A 25,526-nucleotide genomic window follows, 5' to 3' on the forward strand; every position below is an offset into this window, starting at 1 on the left:
TGGTCTGTTAAGTCTAACAATGCATCCTAAGAATGTTACTTAATAGTCACAATGATATTAAGTCAGAAACAGTGGTTCAGAATAGATGTCTATTTAAAGAGACAAAAAGATAACCAATTTAATTTTGGCTCTGTCCGAAAAAGCCCATTTTTCTACATTCAAGCTAAACAGTCGGTGGGATCATAACGACATATATAGATAGGACCTTGAAAGAAGTCAGTTGTGGATTACTGCATTGTCTATTGGGACTCCCAGATTTAAGCTCTTTTATTAAGCCTCAATAATGGAATCATATAACATTGAAGCATTGGAGTTTGAGCCACTGATCAATTGTAATATGACTTATCTGTGTTTGAAACAGCTCATCAGTTCTCTAATTCCATTTTGTCCCTCTCTGGCTTCATTCAGTCTCTTCAAAATTTTCCCCCTTTTAAGTCTTTTCTTCAATATTTCCCTTAGATTTCAGGATTGACCGCAGTGATTGATAAATGTCTTTATGACAAAGAATTGTCAGCAACCATAAGGGTCACGGGGTAAATCTTCCCATGATGAGATTTCTCCTCAAGTGAGAGCAATAGCCCCAGGATGCAAACAGGTTTCACCCTCAGCAGAAACAATCATCTCATGAGACACAGATTACTCACTGGCTCAAGTGCTAACAGCAATGCAGACTTCTCTAGATCCATCCTGAAGACTGAGACAATGGTCAGGCAGATCATAGCTGGAGAAGACAACACGTTTGGTCAGGCAGATCATAGCTGGAGAAGACAACACGTTCTCAAAGCTAATAGCTCTACAAAGCCCTAATTTTAAATTTTGGTTACTCATTTACAATAGGGGGGATGCTGGGAAGGGATGTGAAGGGAAAACAAAGGAGAAGGCTGCAATGCTTGATAAGAAATGTACGCATTATCCTACCCATGTAATTGTAACCCCTCTGTACAGTATGTTCACAAAAAATAAAAATTAAACTTAAAAAAATAAAATAAAATAAAATAAAAATTTAAAAATGTCAAAGTTATGACAGCACATCACAGATAGTCTGAACACTTTGATCAGTTATTTCTAACGTGACCACAATTAAAGCTCTTTTCTCAACCCTTTCCGTATTGATTTTGTCTTTGAGACAGGCAGTATAGCTTAAACTGTGGAGCTGCCTGCAGATAACACATTTGCTCTAGAGCTCTGGTGACATTTGTGAAGGTACCATTACATCAACTAGAAGCTTTACATTGTATTAAACAGAAGCTCTAAAGAGCACTTACTTACTTAATTTTAGTGACAGTACTGATGATTAAATTCAGGAAATTGCACTCTGTCTAGCTTTTTTAAGGCAAAACTGAAACTCTACTATTTGAGCTACACTTTCAACTTCCTTTTAATTCATTGGAGAAAAGAATCTCAAAGACTTTCTTAATTGGGCTGGCTTGGAACTACAGGGCTAATTTCTCAGTTTCTACAGTAGCTAGGATTGTAGGGATAAGCCACCAGTGCCCATCACAGGAACAAATTTGTGTGTGTGTGTGTGTGTGTGTGTGTGTGTGTGTGTGTGTGTGTGTGTGTGTGTGTGTGTGTTGCTGAGGTTTGAACTCAGGACCCAGGTGCTATCTCTGAGCTTCGCTGTTCAAGGCTAGCTCTCTACCACTTGAGCCACAGCTCCATTTCAGACTGTTTGCTGTTTCATTGGGAATAGGAAGCTCATAGATATTCCTACCTGGGATGGGTTATAGCCATGTTCCTCTGATCTCAGCCTCTTAAGTATCCAGAATTACAGTATAAGCATAGTAGGTCATAATTCTGTTATATATTTAATATGTGTGCATATGGAAATACACAGATACAGACACACAGAGGCACACAAACATACATACACATATATAAAATTTTTAGATTTCTTGGGAAATGTGTATTTGGGAGTTGAGGGCAACTCATTTCAGCTATCAGAGACTAAAATGACCTATTCACCTCTTCAACCATCCATTATGTAAATATATAAAATGTTAGGAGTAAACCATAGGCTTCATGTCACAGCACCAGATATCCACAGCATATGTGCCAAAGGACATGACAGAAAATAATTCTTGATCAAGGATACAATCTCTTCAAAGATACAGTGTATGGATTTGCCATTTTCTATACCTTTTCTCCTGGTGCAGAAGGCATACACCAGTAACAATGTTCATAATGGTTCAACTCTTTCCTCAGAGATGCTCCCAAAGATTGTTACCTGTTGTAACGATCAAAGAAAAATTGCTTAATTGAAAAAGTTTAGTCCAATAAATTGTCCTATTATCTCATATACATGAGAGCCTCACACTAACTAGACAGGTACTCTGCCAACTGAACCACAATACCAGGCCTGTTTGCGTTGCTCATTGTTGAGACAGAGTCTTGTTTTGTAGCCAGGATTGCCTAGGACTATGATAATCCTCTTTGTGCTCCACTGCACTGCTAGTATGCCCGGCATGTGCCAATACTCCAAACCATGGTGAGGCTTCTGTAGCTGGCATGACAGGTACAAGTTCACAAGACCAGCCATCAGTCAGGATGGAACATGGTGATATTGTTTAAGGCTAACTGGCCAAAATCTATAATCTCTTGATATCCACGTCACATATAGCTATGATTACAGTATAGAGCCACCATACCTGGTCCTTATTAATTTTTTGTTTTATCTTGGATAGCCAATAATATTGAAACTCACTATTTTAGAGAAGCTTTCAGTATATACATTGAAAATCATGCACACACATATACATATATGTGCATACATATATATACACAGAAATTTGTTTTTAGTTCTAACTTTTACAAATATTAAAAAATGAATACTTCTTTTTTGTTATATTTCAATTTAATATACTTAGTTATATTTCAATCAAATGCCCAAGTTCTTTTCCTTCATTTGAATGCTATATTTTGAAGGAAAGAATGGAAAGGAAAAATGTCTACCCCATATTACTGACTAAAAGTCTCACAGGTTTGATGTTTATTAGATGTCATGTTTACATTCTTATATATAGTTACACAGATCTCTTGTAATGATAAATGATGAATGGAACCACCTTTGTTTCACGATTATTTTATTTTACTTTAATTTTGTAAACAAACATTTATTTATTAACTAGAAAAGCCAAACTACTGGCTATTAAAGAGATAATGTCTTTAAGTTCCAGTTCATGAGTTTGAAAGTTGATTACATTAAACAAGAAAATTCAACCAAACAGTAAAATGTACAACCATAGTTTTAGGTTTTCTTCTAAACCTGTAGACTTGTATAGTGTTTGTACCATGGACCTCAATAAAACTAGGGACTTCTGGCAAAATGCCAAGAGTAGAACCTGTTTCACATAGAAATTTCCACATCATTGATCGAGAATCTTGCAGACTCTCCCTGAGAACAAACGCAGTTTGGCTTGTCCTCGTTCACATTCATGAATCATTGAATATCCTTCCCTAGTGTGTGAGCAGCTGCTCCTTCTCCTCCGGTCCTCAACCCAAAGCTTGTACAACCCAAAATGTGCAATGAAGCACAAAAAGAGAACTCTGTAACTTTACCACATGGATCCCAATAAATGGACTGAAAAATAAATCAATTTATAAAATAATAGGAAGTGAAAAAGTATCAGTTCTGTGGACCCATGGGTCTCTATGCTAGTCAGGTATGGGTGGTTGTTATGGTAATAAGCAAGTGAATAGACACAAAGCTTTATCTCCCAGTTCTCAACACATGAGTTAGTGCCTCCTCTTTGGGTTGGTCATACTAAATTTCTGCCTTTTGTCTGTTCATGTAAAGTTCTTAAAAATTTAATATAACTACCTCTTTCCATTTAAAGAAAAGATTATCACATAAAAGGAAATCCCTGGAGTGATAAAAGTCAGAAGCTACAACTGCAAACTTATAACATTTTACAGTTGTCATTGAATAAGTGTGTTCTGGCATATTCTCCAGACTTGCAATTTCAGTTTTATTTCAAAATTATTGTAAGCATAACACAAAGGTTTGCCTGTGCCTTTGAACTAAGTTTAGATTAACTCACTAGGACAATTTTTTGTGTTGTTGTACCTGTCCTGGGCCTTGAATTAAAGGATAGACATTGTCCTGAGGTTTTGTTTTGCTCAAGGCTAGCACTCTACCACTTGAGCCACAGCTTACATTCTAACTCTTTGGTGGTTAAATTGAAAGGAGTCTCAGGGATTTTCTTGCCATGGCTGGGTTCCAACTGCGAACCTCAGATCTTAGCCTTCTGAGTAGTTATAAGCATGAACAACCAGCACTACAATAAGACAGTTTTAGAAACATCATGACAAATCACAGAGATTATTTGTAATGGAGTTTCCCCAAACCCTAGCAGAAAGAAGAAAAAAGTGGAGAGTCTGGGTTGTATTATTTCATCCTGATTTTTCTGATCATATGTTGGCATCATTACATTCTTGACACATTAGAGCTGATAGATTTTTATGGTGAGAAAATGCTTTAAAAAGTGAAGCACATGTTTATTTTGCATATTTAAAAATCGACAGGTATTTTATTTTATTAAAGAGAGAAATGGTAATCAACAAGAGCAAACAAATTTCAGGATAAGCCTTTCTCTGAGGTTGGCACTGTGTCTACCTATCTGTCGATCTATCTGTCTGTCATCTCTCTGAGAAAACATAGTTTATTAAAATGCCACTCAAATAGTAAATTATTGCAAAATGACAGGGAAAAATAGTAATGGCTGTAACAGAGATAACATGGAAGATAAAATGATTTATAAGTCAGGTGCTTAAAATCAACTTTTTCTGAGGAGCACTAAGGCCTTCCATTGAGCCCAAGATTTCAGTAAGTGCAAAAAAAAGCCATACACTCCTGCCTCCATTTTTCCCTGAGACTATCCAGCAGTCACTTAGAAGCCATCTTGGAATCCAGCCAAGGCCAGACCACCAGCCAGGCATCAGTGACTTCAATGAGCTGCCAGACCAGCATTGATCACAAGAGTCCTCAAGGTAACAATGAGGAAAAATACACAGGAAAATTAAAAGGGAGGATGAGATCACAGGACTATGAGAGAAATTGACATTAAACTAACCAATTTTTTATGTGACGGTTCTAGGTGGTTCAACAAGGTCATTCATAGCGTGTCACAAGACTTTTTTTTTAATAATGCATTCAAGGATTAAGGAAGGACTTCATTCCGGTCTAAAATGGGTCCCAAAAAGATACTGGAAAATAGCTCCTTAGTTCATCTATGAAAGCCAGGAAAGCATGCCCTAGAGATAAAATGTAATTCAATTAACCTTCTTCACCCTCAGAACAGTGACTCTGCCCTGTAAATGTATCCTGGGGATAGGCCTAATACAGCAATCCCTTAACACCTCCATAAAAGTCCTTATGCCAGGATGAAATCATTGTCATTTTCACCCTACCATTGACACACTTTCATCTCTTGAAAGCACATTCCTTTTCTCAGGAACTTCTCTATCATTTCACTATGATTGGAGGTTTGCCTGATTTGTCCTCTCAAGGGAGTGGAGAGCATAGGTAGATAGGGACACTGACTTTACAGTGATACCGGCTACCTGACGGTGGAACCAAACTGTCCCTGGTTCTTTTTAACTATTCATATCTCTCATTCCTGCACCCTAATTTTTCCTGAAATTTAAATGTCTGATCTTACTTGGGAAGGTATGGTGGGCTGAGCTGTTAACAAACTTCCTTTCTGCCCTACTCAATACACATCTTTTATTTGGCATACTGGGTGGATGTATAGATAGAGCCAACTTATGAAACACACGTGTTTGGGTCTGCACCTTAAACCTTCTGTAACAGTCACACAAAGAAGAGGATGTGGAAAAATGTCATAGGAAGATGTAAAGTAGTTCAGTCATGATACATAGGATTAGAATAAAGGCAATAACTAATTAATATCCAGGGTGTGCCTAACAATTTAATTTCCTCTATTCTCTTAATAGGGACACCTTATACGTAATCCAAAACTAGGCCATATGAGAAATAAATCAGAGTTCTGCACTTGCTATTGAAAGTGGAGCTAAGCAAGAAAAAGAATATTGTTCTGTTATACATAGTTGTTATTGTCTTTGCTTGTATGACACCATGTTACCATTACTCTGGGATGAGAGTAGATTTGCAATTAAATATTTTTTATTATTTATATGATTTTTTGCCAGTCATGGGGCTTGAACTCAGGGCCTGGGCTCTGTCCCTGAGCCTGTCTATGCTCAAGGCTAGCATTCTTCCACTTGATTCACAGCACCAATTCCGGCTTTCCATACATGCTAAGTAAGCACTCTACCATTAAGCAACATTCCCATTTATTTGATTTTTTATCATGTGTGCCAGTGCTGCAGCTTGATCTCAGAGCTTATGTGCTGTGCCTTAGCTTTTTTGGTTAAGGTTGGTTCTCTAGCACATGAGCCATAGCTTCACTTCCGTTATTTACTTTCTCTCTCTTGCCTTAGCTGGCAGCTTTCAAACCACAATTCTCAGATCTCGGCTTCCTGAGTTGCTAGGATTACAGTAATGAGCCACTGGCCCCTGCCAAATTGAATGATTTTGTAAGGAAGAGAGACCTGCCTATTTTATTACTTAACGTGGTTCTGGTAACTTCCTGTTATCAGAACTTACTGCCAACCTAGTCTTGCCTGAGGATTAGAGTTGTTTGGAAGGGAACTAAAACAGAAGGTCATTTGGGTAATTATTTGTTGTCATTTTCTTGAGAGTTTCCTACTGACAATTCCATCAATAAGTTTTATCCCAGCAAAATGGCTGTACTGCATCCTTTAACTCTTTCTACAACTTCCTATTTTCTCTATCCATTTCCAAGACTTTTATTCCAATCTACACACATATTCTGTAAAGTACTTGCTAGCTGTCATACTTGTTTTGTTCTTAAGGTCAAGTCAGTTTCTTTTGATTACATAGAGTCTTTCATTCCCTGGCAGTATGAACCTCACCTCATTACTTTAAAGGCCATAAGGAACATATATCTGCAAACTCATTAAAATGAAAGCATCATAGACAACATTAACCTTTTCTGTGATATGATATAATTGAATTTCTGTTTCTTGCATTTTGAGTTTTGTAAAATGCTTACATACATTTGATTCAATTTAACCAGAAGCCCACCAAGATAGCAATTCCAAACTGTGCTCTGTTTTACTCTAATTAGTTTCCCAGAAATGTAAATATGAATTCACTGACACAGAGCTAATCTTTGGAAATAAATATTGGGGGAAAAGAACCTTTGAAATTATCATGAATTTTCCTCTACTGAAAAAGTTAATACTTCTCAAGTTTGACACTCTTAGATTATGCAAGATCATCTTTCTCTCCTCTAATACAAATATTTATAAATTAGCCATATTTCTGAGCAATGACAAGCAATTGAGTATTGCCTATTCTTTGTAAATATGTATGTGTATATATCATGCTTCCCTACTTTTGAGTATTCTATCCATTAATTCAACTAAAAAAGGATTAAAAAGATTTTCAGAAAATTGCCTGGGCACACTCTTTCAAGTATCCAGAACTTTTCTAACCATTATTTTCTAAATAACATGTTAAAACAATATTTTACATGGTACTTATATTTATGTATTAAAATTAATCTGAAGATAATGTAAAGTGTGTAGGAGGATGTCCATAAGCAATATGCAAAAAATCATGTCTTGTAAAAGATTCGAATTATCTGCAGATTTTGACATTGCCCAAAACTAGTCTTCCCATAGGTGCCAAGAAAGGATGACTATATATCCAAATATTTTAAGTATCTACTTGTATGAAATTTATGAAGAGTTGGTTTTGTAATTTCTGGTAAAGCAAATCTGGTAAAACAGCAAATTCAACATGGGTAACAAGAATCAGTGAGTTCCAATTTTATAATCAAATATTCTAATATACTAGTAACCTATATGAAAGAGAAAAATTTTGTTACAAATACTGGCTACATATTATGTTACTTCAAAAGTCTCTGCAAACCATTTATACAAAGATAGTATTTCATTTCAAGTACAGGCATTGATTTTTTCAGGAAATAAAAGAATCCTCTTACATTTGGACCAATGCTAATGATTTATTGCCAGTATTTTTACAACTTCACCTCATTAATTGTTTTTTTTCAGGTGTTGAAAATATTAGAGTGAGATTTTGAAATTGTCACAAGCTCTAAAAATGTCACACTAAGTTCATATTTGTACATTTTGTTTGCATAACAGGAGGCAGAGATCTGAAGGATCTCATTTCAAAGTTCGGCAGAAATGTCTGTGAGACTCCATCTCCAATGTGACCAGTGAAATGCTGAGCTAATGGCCATGCTGAAGTGATAGATAACCAGCTGAATAAGCACTGTGTGGCAAGCATTAGGCCCTGAAGTCAAACTTCAATCCACTTGCCCAGGACAAAAAAAGTATATCTTTGTGTATGTCTGTGAGGGTACAACATTCTTCTTTAACTTGGCTACAATTTGATTCTATTTCTGATTTTTTACTTGTGGCTTCTCCATATACCTAGATTCACACAGGATTCAAATCAGCTCCTCTTTTGTTGTTCTTGTTCTGGTACTGGCCTTGCTCCCTCAATTAACTTTTTTTTACTACGATGGAGATTTATTACTTGAGCCATACCTCTACTTCTGACTTTTTTGTGGTTAATTGGCGCTAAAAGCCTCACCGACTTTCCTGACTGTTCTGGCTTCAAACCTCAATCCTCGGACCTCAGTCTCCTGATCAGCTAGTGTTGCAAACCACTAATATCAGGCTCAATTCAGCTACTTTTTATTGCAAATTTCCTTCTGTAACATTGATTAAGTTGATCTTTATATTCTCAACATCAGACAAATACAAGCTCTCCCTTATTTGTTCTTATGCTTTTGGAGACTCTTTGAGATCTGAATCGTGAATTGCCTGCAGATAACCAGATATCTATAATTTATAACTTAAAAATGTTCATATAAATAATTTAATCATCCTTCTTTATTCAGTGAAAATTTAGGTCACATATGAGTGCTTTAGTTGAAAGCATTTATATGTATGTGTATTATGCATATATTTCAAATGTATCTCTTAAGTCTCAAATTTTTAATATAAAATTTCAAAGCCATGATTTTCATATGTTCATTATGATTTGCACATATTTCAAATGTAGAATGTGGCTGCCAGTGAAATTTTAATAGATCTCTTTTTGACAACCTGTCTTGAAAGATAACATCACAAAAAAAAAGAAAGATAACATCACACATGTTTGTGGCTGTCACCTTGAGATAATTATTTATGAAAAACTAGAATGGATGGGAAGGCAAACCAGGTGTAGGCTATTTTAGGATGTGCAAATTATTCCACTTAATCTATCTTCCTACTACCACTACTATATCCACCAAACTTCTTCACAGAAAACCAAGGAGTTCAGTGAGTTGCGTGGGGGGGGGGGGAGAAGGGGAGAAGAGAAGGAGGAAGAAAGCAAACAAGATTCAGTGTAAAAGCAAACAAGATTCACTGTAAAATCATTGACATTTGTATTTTAGTCACTAGTATTCAGAGGGAGTCTTTAGTGTGAATTTTAAGTTTTCAGGTTGATTTCAACTCTTTCAATATGATATTTGTTTTCTCTATATAATTGTGGCAGACTACTACAAATACATTGTTGCTTAATATGTCGTACTATTTTAGAAATGTAATTTGTCTTAGACTTTTGGCTGAAAATTTACAAAATATTTTTATATTACTTTTTTAGTTGTTAAGAAAAACATCGAAGTTGACACATTACACAAAGATGGCAAGAACATGAAAAGTAACTATATAATCACACAATTTTATGTATCAAAACTCTATGCAAATGAAAGTAATAGAATAAAATTGTAGCTAATAAAGCCCCAAAAAGAAAAAAAATAAAATTGTGGTTCATTACATCATAACAAAATATGCCATTTCCTTCTTTGAAATGAGAAAATATACAGAAAACAATTAGAATGGTGACATATTTTTTAACAGTTTCGTAACAAAATGAACAGTTTAACCATTTAAAAACAATATTCAAATTGAGTCCATTTTATAAACCAGTGCATCTTGATATTCTACCACAAACTATGTAGCTTAAAATTCATTTTATAAATGGCAAAAAATTCATAACAATATAAAATTCAGCTGTTATGGGGCACCATCAAATCAATGTCCTCAGATTCCAAAACCAAAATCAGGCTTTATTTCTGTCACTAACTTTGGAATTTTTGACTCTTTTCCCTCTTGTTTCTTTTGATAAAATGAAATATGCTATCTATATATTTTTCTACTTTTTGCTTTCTGTTATTTCCTAGGGGAAGATGCGCTGTGCCTCAAGTGGTAGAGCACTAGCCTTGAGCTGAAGAGCACAGGGACAGCGCCCAGGTCCAGAGTTCAAGCCCCACAACCAGCAGAAAAAAAAAGAACAAACAACAGCAACAAAACCAACAATGTTATTTCCTGGGGGTAGCAGAGGGGACGTGAACATCTTGCCAATATTTTATAGTAAACTTGGAATCCAGACGTTCTATTCCCTAATTTGAGGGAAAGTCCAGCACGTCTTATCCCACAAATGGTTTCCTAGTGAATCACTGAGCACTTGACAATGTGTGTAATATCTGTGTTGTAATCAAATGGTTTAATAGCTGTGTTGCACAAGTATGACAACTACATTGTTCCTGATGTTCTGCTTGTGGGGGAAAATATCCCTGCTATTTTGAGGAATGGTTTCATATCTCACCAGCTGAGGCCTCAAAATCAGCACCCTTCTGACAAATGCCCAAACACCTGAGCTACTAAATCCTGAGAATGATGACTCAGCTGGAAGCACAGCATAGTTATGGGTAATCAATCCATACCTCAATAAATGCTCAGCTATTGAAGAAACAAATAATCCCATCTCAATTCTTGTTTCTTGCCAACAACAACAACAAAAAACCCACCAGCATGAAAAAATTTAGGCAAATGAACATTTATCTCCCACTATATATATGGGGGGGGTCCGGTCATGGGACCTGGACTTTGGGCCTGGGCGCTGTTCCTCAGCCCTTCAGCTCAAGGCTAGCACTCTACCACTTGAGACACAGTGCCACTCAGGCTTTTTTCTTTTTGCTTATGTGGTGCTAAGGAATCAAACCCAGGGCCTCATGCACGCAAGGCAAGTGCTCTACCACTGAGCCACCTTCCCAGCCCCTCGAAATATTTTTTTTTTATCCAGGGAGTTATACAGGACCCATGGAAAACTTTTTGGCTCTTCTGAGTAGACTATTGGGATATTAAAACTGATAGTTTTAATTTTTCAGAAAATCATTAATATGATCTGGAATGATCTGGAATGGAAGGGGTTTTAATGTTCATCTACGTTAGTACCCTGTAATCACTACTTGGAATTGCATTAAACTTCATCCACCCCAAAGAATAGAAAATGAGAAATGAGGGTGGCTTTGCATAAATATAGAAACTGTAGTCGATTAAAGAATCCTAGTTCATGGGCTAGGAAGGTGGCTCAGTGGTAGAGCGCTTGCCTTGCATGCTTGACGCCTTGGGTTCGATTCCTCAGCACCACATAAGCAGGAAAAAAATAAAAAGCCAAAAGTGGCACTGTGGCTCAAGTGGTAAAGCACTAGCCTTGAGCTGAAGAGCTGAGGGTCAGTGCCCAGGCCCAGAGTTCAAATCCCACGACCAGACCCTCCAAAAAATTACAAAAAAGAATCCTAGTTCATGGCTTGGTTCCCTTGTCCTCTTTGTTTTCAGCCAGTTTATTGTGGATATACACACCAGGAGATGAGGGAGGTGGAGGAGAGAAGGAATAAAGGGAGAACATCAAGGGAGGGGGGAAACAATGCTCAACAAGAAATGTACTCATTGCCTTGCTCATGTAACTGTAACTCCTCTGAACAGCATCTATACAATAAAATGAAATTTTCAAAAGATAGATGGTCCTGTGACATTGTTACATAAGCAGAACTGGAAAAGAGGCATTGAGGTCAATTCAGGGTCTTCTAGCCTATTCTAAGAAGGCAAATTCTGAGTTGCTTACTTTTTAATCTTGAACATACACAAAATTGCTGTATGTAATAGAGGTCATTTGCCACTCACATGCCTAAGATGTGCCAGGTTGTTTACAAATATTGCATTATTTCTCAAAACAATTTTAACTAATATAATTTTTCCCTTTAAAAGTTTTTTTTATTAAATATATATATATATATATATATATTATTGTAAAGATATTGTACAGAGGGGTTAGAGTTACATAAGCAAGGTTACCACCTTCTTAGTTTTTTCCCCTACCATTCCTCCACACCTCCCTAACTCTTCCCTTCCCCAAAGTTGTAAATTTTTTTTCAACATAGTGTCTTGTACATTGTTACAATGGGTCATCCTGTATCCTTATTTCAGCAATTTGTTATTTCCCTTCCTGTCCCCAAATTAGAAAAAATGTATATACAAGATGCAGGAGACCAGAATCAAATACAGTGACAACAGGAGTTGTACCATGGAGGAAGAACATACAAAGGGAAAAAAATGACATAGTACATTATAAGTACATTAACTAGAACAACAAGAAAGATAAAACCTCTTTTTCTCCATCTTGGGGTTCATTTCGCTTAGCATCAGTTATATGGTCATATGTACAGAGCTTTCGAGCTCTTCTGCTTTTCCTAGACATATAGTAGTTATTGCAGATAAGGGCAAATATGAACCTATGTTCCTTTGAGTCTGGATTATTTCACTTAATATAATTTTTCCAAGTCTTTCCACTTCTTAACAAATTGGAAGGAGTCATTCTTTCTGATGAAGGCAGAGAATTCCATTGTATGTATGTGTGTGTGTGTGTGTGTGTGTATATATATATATATATATATATATATATATATATATATATACATACACCACATTTCCTTGATCAATTCATCTACTGAGGGGTATCTGGGTTGGTTCCACATGAAACTTCAGAGCTTCTGCATGGCAAAGGACATAGCTAGGAAGATCAATAGAAAGCACATAGATTGGGAGAAGATCTTCACTAGCCACTCAACAGACAAAGGTCTCATATCTAAAATATACTTAGAACTCAAAAAAGTAACTCCTCCAACAACAAATCCTCAAAGAAACAACCACCTGATTAATAAGTGGGCTAAAGACTTAAAGACAGACTTCTCTGGAAAAGAAGTAAGAATTGCCAATAGACATATGAAGACATAGTCTACTTCTCTAGCCATAAAAGAAATGCAAATCAGGACAACATTGAGATTCCACTGTACCCCAGTTAGAATGGCTATAATCAAGAATTCTAATAACAACAGATGCTGGAGGGGATGTGGCCAAAAGGGAACCCTACAGCAATGTTGGTGGTAATGTAAATTTGTTCAACCACTTTGGAAAGCAGTATGGAGATTCCTCAAAAAACTCCACATAGAGCATCCCTATGACCCAGCAATCCCACTTTTAGGCATTTATCCAAACGATCACAAATAGGGTCATACTAAAGCTACCAGCATAACTAGGGTTATCACAGAATTATTCGCCATAGATAAGATGTGGAAAAAATTATATTTTCTAGGGTGTGATAGTTTATGACTGTGATTCTAGCTACTCAGTAGGCTGAGATCTATGGATTACAGTTGGAAGTCAGCCTAGGCAGTAAACTCCATGAAACTGTTAATCTTCATTTAACTACCAGAAAACTGGAAGTGGTGCTGTGGTTCAAAGGTACATTAGCCTTGAGCAAAGAACTCAGGGACAGCATCAGCCTCCAAGTTCAAGCCCATGACCAATAAAAAAAAGAAAAAAATTCTCTTTGTTTCCTTATATGTTTTTCTTTTTTTCTTTCTTTGTCTTTGTCTTTTTTTTGTCTTTTCTTTTTTGGTACTGGGGATCGAACCCAGGACGTTGCACTTGCTAGGCAAACACTTTGCCACTGAGCTACATCCCAGCCCTGTCTTTGTCTTTTATTCTTTCCTTTTGACAAATAATGAAAAAAATGCCTGGAAAACTAAGTCTTTATTTACACATACACTCACACTCACACAGACACACACAAACACCAAAGAGATGAACCTCTTTCCACATGTTGGAAACATTCCTTTCCCAATCAACTTTCTATCACTTTTACTATGTTTGCATCTCAAAATTGCAAAAATTGAAGTGGATAATTGGGCCTACTCTCTGGAAAAAATCTGGCCAGAATTTTTGAAGGACAATCTACACTTCTTTGCCTACCACATCATTGAGGGTCATTAAAAAATAACACAAAACATGTAGGCAACATTAAACACACACACATATATGTTCATATATACATATATATGTATATAGTTACAATACATACTGGGAAATGTAAAGGAAAGCTAATGGATATAGTTATACCAATAAATGTATACATAGATATGTGTGTATACCTTGAAAGGTATATGTACATACATACATATATATATATATACATATGAATGTATATGTACACATGTATGTATATATATGTGTATATCTTTCAAAAACAATTAGAATAATAATATGAACTGTGTTCAAATAAAAAGACATTGGAGGCACTATTATTGATCACATTATATGTAATACAATATATACAGATCACATACTTCATCTGCAAATAATCAGCTTCACTCATGCAGAAAATTATTAATACCGTCCTCATGTGGTAGTGGAATTATTTATCTAAAGATTTGACTGAAAATAGAAAAATGGAGTTTTACATGCATCAAAGGATTATGGTTTCCTTTTAAAAATATGATTCACTTCAACCTTTTACTCATGTTTTATATAGCTTCAAAATGCTAAAGTACTTACTTCTGACAACCTCTTCAATCCAAAAATACAAACACTTAGTTTAACATTAACCTCTAAGAGTCATTTACCCCACCTGCTTGGATTTGGACAGATGTGAATTTAATGCACTGCTTTATAAATAATTATCTATAAAGAATGGACATTGGGAAACATGCCTTTAATCATAGCTACACAAGAAGCATAGATAGAAGGCAACTATCTTTTCTGTGCAAAAGGGAAATTTTAGCTACAAAAAGTTAAAAGGGCTCCAATGGTAGAGACTTTGTTTTTTTGGTTGGCTGTGGGACCTGAACTCAGCCTGGGGACTGTCGCTCAGCTCTTCAGCCCAAGGCTAGTGCTTTACCACTTGAAGCACAGTGCCACTTCTGCCTTTTTCTGTTTATATGGTGCTCAGGTATCTTTTCTTTAACAAGTATAAGTATAAAGCTTTCAGCCCAATTCTCAGAAGAAGGAGGAAGAGGAGGAGGAGGAGAAAGAAGAGGAAGGGGAGGAGAAGGAGGAGGAGGAGGCGGAAGAAGAGGAGGAGAAATTTTTACAAACTCTAGACTTTTCCTGTGAGAATACTTATGTACGTTTCCTAAAAGTTTTATAAAATTTAAATTTTCATCACTTCTTTCTTCTCTCTCTCTTTTAGATGAGTTGCCTGTATATGAAGAGTTCACATCACACGCAACTTCATAAAAACACTCAAGTGTCCAAATACCACTCTCTCTCTCTCTCTCTCTCTCTCTCTCTCTCTCTCTCTCTCTCTCTCTCTCTCTCTCTCTCTCATTCTCTCTCTCTCTCCACTCTCTCTCTCTCTTTCTCTCTCTCTCTTTCTCCCCTACAATTGGGCATCCAGAGGTTATGTCTTGAGTGTTTTCTTGCTGGGCCTGCTGCTAAATCCTTGTGTCCATGGGTCCCTGACTGACAGGGAGGGGATCCTCTCTAGCCCTTTTTGCCAGGTAAAGAAGTGGGTTGCACTTCTGGTATGTGCCACCAAGCACCCTGGGAAGAAGTTGGTCCAGGTTTTGAGGCCTGGGGGTTCATGCAAATGGTCCTTGTATCTAGAGGTGCATGGAGGTAGGAACAGAGTAGGTTCAATTCCAGCTATGTGAGACTCTAGTTGCCCTGAAGGGAAAATGAAAGGAGAGAGAGAGAGAGAGAAAGAGAGAGAGAGAGAGAGAGAGAGAGAGAGAGAGAGAGAGAGAGAGAGAGAGAGAGAGAGAGAGAGAGAGAAGACAGACAGACAGACAGACAGACAGACAGACAGACAGACAGACAGACAGACAGACAGAGAATAAGTATATATTATCACATCTTAAAGTTGTGAACTGATGCAAATAGCTTTTTTCCTGCAATCATAGGTACTCAAGAGGCTGAAACCTGGAGGATCATGGTTTAAAGCTAGCCTGGGGAGAGAAGTCTGCTAGACTCAATCTCCAATTAACCAGAAAAATGTTGGGTTTAGCTCAAGCCATAGAGCACCAACTGTAAATAGGGAAGCAGAACAAGAGTAAAGGCCTTGAGTCCAAGCCATGATAATAAGCACCTACTCACAAAAATTAATTCTCAAAATTGTGTTCACATTACAGGTATCATGGAAGCTTGATTTTTAATTTCAGTGTTAATGCCTCTGTTGCACTTTTACAGGTTCTGATCAATAGGTTTCCAGCAATATTCAACAACTCAGATTATTTATACTCTCAGATACTTCTAATACACAGACATGGAGACACTGTCTAGTTTTTATAAATGTCATGATCATAAGTATCTTGAGAATTATAAACTATTTATTAAAGTATTAGTATGAACACTAATCACACAACATAGCTATACTCAAAACAGACCATAAAAACCACTTCAAAGGGGCATTAAAATGTGAAAATGAAACCCTTCTAAACACTGAGGGTATTAAAAGTACCACCAAATCCCTTCTGACATAAAATTTGTCATTAAGCTTGAATGCCTACTCCTTATTTGAAGCATGTTCCTGTGTTTTTGCCACAGTCGTTTAGTCAGTTTTGTTCCTTGCACTTTAAGCATAGAGCATTGGTTGTTAAAGTTCAGAAAATCAAGTTACTCCTAGAAAAGAAAAAACTTGTCAAAATAGCAATGACTGCAGCTTTTCTACAAATCAAACCATGGGTAAACCATTAGTAAATGTCTGTATATTATCCTTCATATGGTTTTGGGAACATTTGAATAGTTCCAGTAGTTCCAATGCCCTGGCTCCATTGCCCTAGAGATCTGGCTCAGGTGAGTGATTTTTTACAGGCCATCCAGGACTTGCTATGGACAGCCATACTGGAGATCAGACTCACTGGGGCTGAGCAATCCTTGAAGCCATATGAATGTAGTCAATTACACTCTCCCCAGGAGAACAAAATCTGAGGAGTCCCTGTGCTTGCTCACATACCATCACCTCTCTTTCTCACATTTCCTTCCTTATGGTTAATCAAAGGTTAATCTTATTCATTTGGAACTTCTTTTAGATTGTTGAAATAACAGGGCTTTTAAGGAGACCTCTATGCTTGACTACAAATCTCATTCTTAGTGTTTTGTTATGATCTGAGATAAGTAGATATTTAGGACTTTGATTTTTCTGTTCTACTTTATTTAATTTATGTTTATTCTCAATTCTTCATAGTTTAGGTGTCAAAGACATCCTATATTACTTCTCAGAAGTGAGAAAAAATATAGCAATCATGATGACAAATTACAAAGCTCCATCCCTTTCTTCTCAACTACTCAAAGGCAATATGACTTTTTTTAAGTCTAGTATACTAATTACACAGGTCATTTTAGGGCCCTGTGTAGCAGAACTGTTTTAAGCATCTTACAGATAATAATTCATCTGATTCTAATAACCCCATAACATCGCTAATTATTTTCCTCAATTTGTGGATGAGTAAAGAGAAATTTGAGGACATTAATTTCCCAAGGTGAACTGGTGACTAGATACGAGATGATCTGTCCTTCAACATCTGTGATCTTAATTACAAAGTTGTTTTCTCCTATTAAAATTCAGACTTGGTGTCTGTGAGTGGACAGTTCCCATAGTGAGGGAAAGAGATAAAGAGATGCAAATTTAACCCTTCACCCTTTTGTTAATTTTATAATAAAATGAGTTTAGAAAATATATTTAATAATTACTTTGCTTCATTTCTGAGATGTTATCTCTGTCTTAAAGGTAATATTCATTAATATATATGTTAGCATTTAGTATTTTATCCTTGATGCTATGTTTTAACATTCATCATCATTATTATTTAACATTACTATTATTATTCTTTGATATGTGGAATATGGATAGCCATATTTTAAACATTTACTGTATTTTCTATTTTATTTAATTATTTCTATCTTTATTATATTTAAGTAGTTGTACAAAGGAGTTGCCATGCAACTATGCAGTTTACCAATGCAATGTATCTTATCAATGTCACTCCTTTCAATATTTTCATCCATTCCTCCCAACCCTCCCTTCCCTCATTTTTATTACTTTTATAAGATATGCACTGAATTCTTGACTCCAGTGTACCAACTCAGAGACAACATTAATATTTTCCCCTCATTTTCAAGTTTACATTTTTACATGGGTTTTATAATTTATGTTATACAAAATTTAGGGGTATATGCATAAATAGGTATATACATGGTGTGTGCTACCATTTATTATTTGTATTGTCAGCTGTTTAATTCACTTATATTTTAGCTTGCAATAATGTTCAATCCAAAACATGTGGAGACTTCTGACCTATAAGCACCTGGAAGTAATCCTATGCCAGCCATTTAAGAAGCAGTTCAACTCTGTGCCATGAATTAAAAGACAATTTCCAGTTTCTAGGATGAGAAACAGGTTGCTAATGGGCTACCAGTTACTATATATAGAAAATAGCAGCCTATCAGCCTGATTTGCCCAATGTGAGCAGTGCAAAAGCAGGCCAGGCCAGCAAACATTGACATAAATGACAAGCGGATTGGGCTCAATATGGCTCTGTATTCAGGCAGAAAAATTGCTGTTTTTCTGTGAATAGCAACTTGAACATTCATCCGGCCTTACAGCTTCATAGCTTATCTCCAGAGTCTTTGCCTGCCCAGTGTTGATCGATGGACAGGGGGGTTGACTAAGAAAACTAATTGAAAGTGCAGCCATAGTTCTCACGTACTAGCTGATTTGCATCCAGAACCTTAAGCTCATAGACAGAGAGCCAAAGTATTCAGATGTTATGTGTATCTCTTTCTGTAAAGTATGATTAATTGTTTTAAGCAAATTGTGAATTTCAATTTCATCTGGTAGAACTTTCATTCTGATACTAATTATTGGTGTAAATTCACATCACACCCATTTTCTTTCCCTGTGGCCCTGAGGTATTTGAATTTGCAGCTGTTGTGACTACCCGTGAACTACACAAAGGCAGGGATTGTATCCATCACCATCACTGTTTTGTGTTTTGCACTTCTGAGAACACCTTGCACATTGTAGGCTATCATTAATATTTGATTAAAAAAAAAAGAATGTGTGAATCAATGCATGGCATGGCTGCCTTGTATTCAGATCATTGGAGTGAGTGGTAAAAGGGGAACATTGTTCAATGCCTATCCTGATAATCTGTTCATATATTACTTAAGAAAATCCCCATAACTTGTTCCCACTAAGAAATTTGCAAATATGCAAACTCAGGCAGGCTAGCTGAACTGGTTACTACATTACCAAATTAGAAATGTTTATCAATTTTTTTTTAATACTGGAGAAAAAGTTCTCCAAAAGACCCAAACCATTATTCTTGTGGGTACACCCAGCATATAAGATATCGCTGTAAAGACAAACAACATATAGATTCCCCGACACCTGTCATATCCTTTCTAATGATAATCTGTCTGCAAGAATCAGAGAAATGGAAAAGGAGAATTTTTAACAGCGGAGATAAACGAAGCTAAGACAAAAATCCTTTAGGAAACCTCACAGTCTTATTTATGAGTGGTTCCAGGATATAGTAGCAAAGCCACAGAGGTTATTGTCTTCATCTCTTCTTGGTAATAGACTAATCTATGAATTCTTGTCAACTAGCTCAATAGCTTTTGGACAGTCATTTGGAGACAACATCACATTTTCACCACATTCTTCATGTTCTTTTGAAATCTTTCTATTGCTTAAAAACACATAAAGACTTTTAATCTCAATGTTGTACTCGATCTAGAAATTTAATCTGCAAACCTGAGCAAGCATATGCTGTCAGGGAAGTACAAAATGATCAGCTCTTTCTAATACATGAGGTAGTAGCAAGATAATACCTGTGTAAGACAACTTCTCCCTTCTCTCAAAATAATTATGGATCTCTAGAATCTAACATCTGTGCCACCAGATGTTATTGTCAATCACGTAAGCAATGGGTTTGAGCACTGGACAAACCTGGCAGGCTTCCAAGACTCTTTGTGTGCATACCTCAACAGAAGCAGGTGGCTTCGGAGGCCAAGATTTTAAGTACCACAGCACTCTAATACTGCTCCATGAAGGGGAAATGGTTTTCACTAACGGTGGATTAAATCTGTTCCTGTTCAAGCTACTACAGTGATGCTACTGACAGACATTTTACAGCTATGTTTTAAACGGAAGGAATAAGAATGCCAGCACTCAATGTCACTAACAAAAAGGAAAATTATTTATAAACCAAAAATGTGTTATCATTTTTCTCAACTTAGCAACATCATGCTGTCATGGTAGATGATTTTATGATTTTGTAAGTACAGGAAGAAAATATTATTCCTTAGAAAAAGATCCACAATTAGTTTTTGTTGTTGTTTTGTTGTTATTGTTTTGCTGTTGTTGTTGTTGTTGTTGGTGGTGGTGGTGGTGGTGGTGGTGGTGGTGTGTGTGTGTGTGTGTGTGTGTGTGTGTGTGTGTGTGTGTGTGTGTGTGTGTGTGTGTGTGTTGGTCCTTGGGTTGAATTCAAGGCCTAGGAGCTGTCCCTGAGTTTTATTTACTTGTTTTATTGTTCAACACTAGGAATCTACCACTTGAGCCACAGTTCCACTGGCAAATTTTTAGTGGTTAGGTGGAGATAAGTGTCTCAGGGACTTTCCAGCCCAGGCTGGCTTTGAGAGTGAGTCTCAGATCTCAGCCTCCTGAGCTACCAAAGTTAGTTTATTAGAGGGATCGGAATCGATTAGTTATATAACACAATAAATTATTAATAAATACATTAAAAATTTGATTAGAAGATGAATGAGATTTAGAATTAGGGACAAGTCTTAAAATGTGGGAGTATCTTTCCATCTTAATTTAAAAATACTCCTTAATTGCTTAATTAGTAAAATAGCAATAGTGAATCCTAATTCAATCTGTGTTGTTTTTAGAATATTAAAAGTCAACAGTCATTCCAGGTTCTCAGGCTCACCCTTACAATCCTAGCTATTAAGGAGGTTAAGATCTGAAAACATTGTTCGAAACCAGCCTAGGAAAGAAAGTCTGTGAGACTGTTACTTCCAATGAATTTCCAAAAAGTTGGAAGTGGAGCTATGGTTAAAGCAGTAGAGCACTAGCTTTTAGTCCCAAAGCTCATGGTCAGGGTCTGGGAATGTGAATATGTGGTAGAGTGCTTACCTTGTATGCATGAAGCCCTGTGTTCAATTCCTCAGTACCTGCTAAACAGAAAAAAAGCTGGAAATGATGCTGTGGCTCAAGTGGTAGAGTGTAGCATTTGCACGTCCAGAAGCAAAAACAGTTCAGAAGTAGTATATAACAATGTGTCAGTATTTAATCACTATCAAGGTATAGTCTTTAAATACCAGAAGGTAACCCTACTGTATTGTTTGTCAGAGTGTAAACTTGTTTAACCACTTTGGAAAGCAGTATGGAGGTTCCTCAAAACAATCCACATAGAGCTCCCCTATGACCTAACAATCTCATTTTTGGGCATTTGCCCAAGTGATCACAAACATTACCATACTAAAGCTACCAGCACAACTATGTTTATTGCAGCATTATTTACCATAGCTAAGGTATGGAACCAACCCAGATGCCCCTCAGGAGATGAATGGATCAAAAAAATGTGACATATATGTATATACATGTATATGTATGTGTGTGCATATATATATATATATATGTATGTGTGTATATATATATACATGCACTTACGTATACATACATACATATATATATATATATATATATATATATATATATATATATGAATTCTATGCCTCCATCAGAAAGAATGACATCACCCCCATTTGTTAGGAAATGGAAAGACTTGGAAAAAAATTATATTATGTGAAGTAAGCAAGGCCCAAATAAACATAGGTCCCGTGGTTTCCCTTATTTGCTATAACTAGTATGTGTCTCGGACAAGTAGACAAATTCAAAGACCATATATACATATGAGCAGATAAAATGAAGTTAAGCAAAATGAGGCCCAAGATAGGGACACACGTGATATTTCCTTTCTTGCTATTGTTTCTAAAGTATTTATAAGGTACCATGTGATTTATTTATTGCTTTATAAGTCCCCCACAATATAACCCTTGTTTTTACTGTATTTGATGTCGGTATAATTTTGGGAGGGGAAGGAAAAAAACAAAATGTTTAAATAGGAATACAGGTTGACCCACTGTAACAATGAGAAGTACAAGACACTGTGTTGAGCAATTAACTTTATAATTTAGACTGGGGTAGTGTAGTTGTGGAGAGGGGAGGGAAGGGATGGTCGAGGAAAAACTAAGGAGGAGGCAACAATGCTTGATAAGAAATGTACTCAGTACCTTGCTCATGTAACTGTAACCCCTCTGTATCTTCAGAATAAAAAACTCATAAAAATGAGTTTATTATACTAAATAAGAAAACAGTGGATTTGGAATTTTTAAAAAGTTCTACATACTGATATCTGTAAGACAATATTAACTTATCCTGTCTTGATGTTGTATTTACTAAATGGGAATAATGCTACCAATGTTGGCACATTTACCAAAGATTAAAAGTTAAGAAAGATGAAACATCCTTCTTGATGCTTATTTCTCTGCACATGCTCAGTAACTATTAGGTGCTGCAATTACTGTTATCCATAGAAATAGCCTCTTCAAGTGCAGCTGAAATCAGGAAAGAAAGTCCTTTTGTAATAACTTGTCCCAACAATAAAATACCCATGAATTAACTTAAGAAGTGAGGGACCTCCATGATGAAAACTTTAAAAATCTGAAAAAGGAAATTAAAGCAGAAATAGGGAAGTGGAAAAAACTCCCATGCTTCTGGGTTGGGAAGATCAATATCTTCAAAATGGAGATACTGCCAAGGGCTATCCACAAATTCAATGCAATACCCATCAAAATCCCAACTTCATTCTTCAGTAGAGCATTCACCTTGAGCTGAAGAGCTGAGGGACAGTGCCCAGTCCCAGAGTTTAAGTCCCACAACCCACAAAAACGTCACTGGATAATACAAGAGAGAATTTCAAAAAGAGTGTGGATTGGTAGTTAAAATTTGATGTCATGAATTTTTGCTGGTAGCAATCTAGCAGTAGGGGCTCAACTGTTCATTTATAAATACGTAGAAGATAGAGATAGGGAAGAATAAAGGTTGGGCTCTTATCCTGTGACTAGGGTCAGGGTAGTTACACTTATTATTTTATGTAAAGGCAGTTACAATGATAAAAATAGCACAGGTATTGGAATAGAGACTAAGTTGAAATGGAATTACTAAGAGAATAAAGGGTAACAGAACAGAGGTAGCAAAGAAAGAAAATGTCAAGAACGTAAGATTTGTGGCTGACACAAAAAGCGTTTCTAAGATACCAAGAAAACAGTGAAGTTCTTGCTGGCAATGAGTCAGTTATATGTAGATTTTAAGATGCATGGCAAGTTACAAAATGTTTAGTGGGCTTTTATTTGGTAAGATGGCTCTTATCCTTTGTATCTTGAATTGTTTAGACAGTAATCTGGAGTTGTCCAGTGAGGAGCCACATTTGCAATTACAGTTGTCCCTTAAAGTACATGAAGGACTCCTATGGATACTGAAATCTGGAGATGCTCAGGTTTCTTACATAAATTGATACTGTAGGACATTCATTTTTTGTTTTTTTCTTATGGTGCCAGTCCTAGAGCTTAAACTTAGGGCATGGGCACTGTCTCCGAGTTTTGTTGGTTAAGGCTAGTGATTTACCACTTGTGCCCACAGCTCCACTTCCATTTTTTTTGTTTTGCTTTATTTTGTAGTTTAGTGGATTGGGCTGGGAAGGTGGCTCAGTGGAAGAGTGCTTGCCATGCATGCATGAGGCCCTGGGTTCAATTCCTCAGCACCACATATGCAGAAAAAGCTGGAAGGGACTCAGTGGCTCACGTGGTAGAGTGTTAGCCTTGAGCTAAAGATCTGAGGGACAGCGCCCAGGCCCAGAGTTCAGGCCTCACGACCAGCCAAAAAAAAAAAAACAAAAAACTCACAGACTTTCCTGCTTGGGCTGGCTTCAAACTGTTCTCATATCACAGCCTCTTGAGGCTGAGCTGCTGGCTCCTGGCCTCCCATATTCTTAAGTTGTGATTTACAGATAATCTCAGTTCACACTTTCAGTAGCTAAACAACCTTTGATTTACTTTTTTATGTATAATTTTATCTGTCTTCTTCATTAATATGTGATACATATCCATCCAAATTAAAAAATAAGTCTTCTAATTTATTGTTTTAATTTTTCACATATTTCTTGATGTAGGTTTAGGATAGTTCATTCAGTTCTTCTTGTAACTATTAGTCCATGAATAAGGACATTTTTAAAAAAGGTTTTTTAGTGTGAAAATAGTGTACAGAGGGGTTGCAGTTACGTGAGCAAGGTAATGAGGACATTTCTTATGCAGCATTGTTGACTCCTCCTTTAGTACTGTCTTCATGGAGGATGGTAATAGATGATTTTTGCAATCATGTAGTTTAAAAGGGCTCTGAGTTGTGGATATAGAATATCCATTTAAGTGACTAAATATTTAACTTATATCCAATAGTGTATGTTCCTTCAATTTTCTAGCTAAAGTGCTCTACAAACTAGGTATTTTTAAAAGAAATATTTTATGTTATTTCCTTGGTGACAACATAATAGGAAGACTTAAAATTTTCATATACCTTGGCCGTCCTAAATGAGGTGGATGTACTTGGGTTTGCATACAGAACTTTTGGGACAGCATTGACGTTTGAGTGTTGGATGGGATTTGATTGGGAATTGTGGCAGGTTTCATGGTATGAGATATAAAACAAAAGGTCATACTAATACTTCTATCTGCTACATTGTTATATTAGTTTATTCAAACACACACATACACACATAAAACCTGGAGATGTATTTATATAGAAGCAAATTATATACTCTACATTGTAGAGTATATTAGATTTCTGTGTTAGATTTATAACCTACATTATAAGTGATATTGTTCATTTATTAAGCAGATAGGCTTATATGGATTTACAAATTTGACGCTTTCGGGGTATGTTCAGTTGGTTTTATTGTTTTGGGGATCTAGGACAAGACAATATCAAGGTGGAGTGTATGTCACAGTGAAATGTTTTTGACCTAGAATGATTAAAAGATAAAAGAAGAAAGAAGATGAGAGTCTACGTTCTCATGCGTTTTACTCTGAAGAACTTAATCTCCAGAAGAACTATTCAGGTATTCTCCACAGTGTGGGAGGAAATGGAAAGTCCGTTTTCTTTTACACATTGGTCTTTGTGGGGCATTGTAAAAACAAATGGCAAAATCTTCACCAAT

Source organism: Dipodomys merriami, unplaced genomic scaffold, assembly GCF_024711535.1.
Source record: "Dipodomys merriami isolate MVZ:Mamm:240054 unplaced genomic scaffold, mDipMer1.0.p SCAF_281, whole genome shotgun sequence".
NCBI lineage: Eukaryota > Metazoa > Chordata > Mammalia > Rodentia > Heteromyidae > Dipodomys > Dipodomys merriami.